General features: G+C 46.2%; 1 non-coding gene across 1 annotated transcript; it reads right to left on the reverse strand.

Moving 5' to 3' along the window:
- Nucleotides 1-1,789: 1,789 nt before the first annotated feature.
- On the reverse strand, nt 1,790-1,894 carry LOC124076611 (U6 spliceosomal RNA). The gene has a single exon (XR_006846402.1). It is a non-coding gene; the product is annotated as a U6 spliceosomal RNA (small nuclear RNA).
- Between the last annotated feature and the right edge of the window lie 1,415 nt (nt 1,895-3,309).

The following is a 3,309-nucleotide window of genomic DNA, read 5'->3' on the forward strand; positions in this document are numbered from 1 at the left end:
GACTGTTTCAGGGACATTAAGGCTATTCAAGGCCCATCCCTTGACCTTTTGAGATCATCCTCATGAGGGGCAATTACCAGGGGTTCTCACAAAATGCATCTTCTTTCCACCAGCAGGGACCAAATTCTAAACAGTATAAATCACTAACTGGTCTCACCCTACCCCAGTGTCTCAGTGTTCTCTCGTTCCCTGCCCTCTGCACTCTTGGGCACAGGATGTGTTGGACCCTCGGGTATATTCTACTGTTTCCCACAACAGAAGGGAAAATCCCAGAAGGTGGTGCCCTTCAATCAGAAGTAAAAATGGCTGCATCTCTCAGGGCAACCAGTGCCTGGGCCTGGTATTCCTGAGCCCACAGCAGGGAGGCCATTAGCCTCGGTCCCAAGCATCCCTGCAACCAGCATCCCTGGCATTTAGCCTTCCATCCCTGGCACTTAACCCCCTGGCCCCATAAGAAAGGACATTTCAAACAGTTTTTCTTGGAGCCATGGAGGGTTCAAAAGAATTCTTGTGTACAAGAATTTTTTTAATGCATTAAAAAAAATAAATCCTCCAAAAATAGTAGCTATGGAACTGCTCAACCTCATTTATTTCTTCCCTCTCCTAGTAATCTGGAGCTTAAAGAAAAGGTTAAGGATTTGGACATGTGTTCATTAACCTTATTCCAGCCAGTTCCATTGGTCTCATACAAAATAGTACCAGAATCTTGGGCCCTGGGAATGGTGAAATCTGTACTCAGTCTCAAAGCTGAGGCACAGGCATCAAGGAAATAGGTACCTCAACTCTTGTCAATGAGGTGCTGGTGCTTCATGGAAACTAGTCTTGGGCCTTCCTCTTTCTGGCTTTCCACCCGGCCCTTTCCAGCACCCATAAATCACTGAGTATTAAATACCATCTGGAGGACTCTGCTCCCCAACCCCTACTCTGAGGCTCCCTGCCAGGCAGAGGTTGCAAAGTAAAAGCAGGGAGAAAAGAGAATGGGTAGCAGACAGGGGTACCCATGACTTATCAACCAAGCATTGTGGTCAGGCACTCTTCCCAACAGCATTCTAGTGGGCTGGGCAAGTGATGCAGCCAGTATCCTGGCGCTGAGGCAAAGTCCGGCAGAGCTCCCCTCGCTTGGCTGCCCCACTCCGGGGGGTGGGGGGACCGTCAAGGATGAGTCTTTTGTTTGTTTGTAGTCTCATTTGCCCTGGCACACTACTACTGGCTATTTCTTAATGTTTTATTTTTTGGCGGACACAACATCTTTGTTTGTATGTGGTGCTGAGGATTGAACCTGGGCCGCTCGCATGCCAGGCGAGCACGCTACCGCTTGAGCCAAATCCCCAGCCCCCTGGCTATTTCTTAAGAGTCCTGGCTTCCTAGCTCTTGCAGGCTTTTTCAAAGGGCAGCACACCATGGCCACCTCTTTTTGTCTTTTTTCTGATTTCTCCTTAATGGAAGCCCCATTCCCCTGCACCCCTCCCCCATCCTTCTCTTATTCCGCAAGGTAGGAAGCTCAAGGTAGGTGTGTATTTGGTCCTAGGCTAGCCATGGGAGGCAGACACAATAATGTTTCCATAAATTTCAACTCCTATGCCAGAGGCAGCTAGATGCCCCCAACCCACCTCCATAATTTGAGCAGTATAAACAAAATCAGAGTTTTAGGAAGTTTAAGGCTGAGGGAGATAGGGGAAATGGGGTTATGGTGTGACTGGTCTGGTCTGTATTCCTAACTCTGACCTTCAACCTTTGGGTTCAGGACCTGAGACCTCTAGTAGCAATTATGCACATATCCTTTACAAAAAAAAATAGAGAACTCTTCACAAATTGGCATGTCATCCTTGCATAGGGGCCATGCTAATCTTCTCTATAAGTCTAATTTTAGTATATGTACTGCCAAAGTGAGTGCTGCACATAGGCTTTGAAAGCAGGTGGACCTGTCACTTCCAGCTGTCACTTTTAACACATTTCCTAACTTCTTTTGTGTCTCAGGTTCCTCACCTGTATAAAGTAGTCATGAAAATAGGAGGGTAGATAAATGAGATAACGTGTGCAAATTGCTTAGCCTATAGTAAGAGCCCAATAAGTGGAAGCTTTCTAATAAGCTATGCAATATGGGCACATGGCCTGTAAAATTGTGGTTAGGTTGCTTTTTTCTTGGAATCCTGGTGTTACTTACTGTCTCCACAGGTGATGGAGGCCTCTTGGGCTTTCTGAGGAATGCAGACACACCACTGGTTAAGGAATCCCAGGATTTCTCATCTCTTTGGGAAGAATTCTGAACTGGGTGTTTAAGGTCAAGAAACTGCCATTTGGTATGGCAGCCCTGACTTGACATTCTACACCAACCCTCAGGAGGCCAGAGAGCTGGATGGAGCTTTTGGGTGGGACTTCCAGGGAAGGTGCCAACTTGTATGATATTATCAGAGTAGCACAGAAGAAGCAAGGCCAAGCTGCTTCCTATCCCAGCAGAATACCAGCTACTCTGTAGACTATCCCGCTTTTGCCAAAACTGAATGGAAACAGGAGCCACAGAGGTCACTGGTGGAATGTGCTGGAACATTCCAAGCCCTTTTGTGGCACAACACAACCTTTAGGCATTGAGCCATTAGGGGCTTCCAGAATCGGGTACAATTTCCTCACCCTGCACCATGCGCAGTAAGAGAACCCACCTGCTCTAAAAGGAGCACTATTCTAAGGGCCATCAAGTTTCTAAGTGGGAGGAATGTCAATCCAGCCTTTTGGGACTTTTCCTTAGATAGAGACTTGGTTGTCAAGGCCATTTTGTTAAGCCAGAGCCATCTTGTGGAATAGATGTATTGGATACAGGAAATTCACAGGAAAAGCCAGGAATAGACACCTAATTCAGTAAGGCCTGGAGAGTTGGCCAGGATATAACCAGGCTTCGCTGTCTCAGCCAGAAGCTGATTTAAAAGAAGCTAATGAAATGCAGAGTCAGAACCCCTCACCTTCACAGACCTCTTCCAGGGTCCTGTATCTAATTGTATGTTTATAATTTGCTTACTCTTTTACTCAAAGAGGAACTCCAAGATGATTGATTGATTATTTATTTATTTATTTAATTATTTTTAAAGAAGAAGGGCAGGGGGTGTAGCCCAAAGGCAGAGCACTTGCCTAGCATGAGCAACACCCTGGGTTCAGTCCCCAGCAACACACACACATGAAAAAAGGAAGAGGAAAAAGCAGCAGCATCAGGCCTCACAAAACCTGGAGCCTTCCCTCCTTTCAGTTTGCAAGGTTTTTAGCCTCAAATTCCAAGAGTGATCAGAAATACTAATCAGAGAAACCATCAAATACTTAACC

The sequence above is a fragment of the Marmota monax genome, unplaced genomic scaffold (genome assembly GCF_021218885.2).
Source record: "Marmota monax isolate L192 unplaced genomic scaffold, Marmota_monax_Labrador192_F-V1.1 WCK01_AAM20220418_F8-fsc00064, whole genome shotgun sequence".
In the NCBI taxonomy this organism is placed as follows: Eukaryota; Metazoa; Chordata; class Mammalia; order Rodentia; family Sciuridae; genus Marmota; species Marmota monax.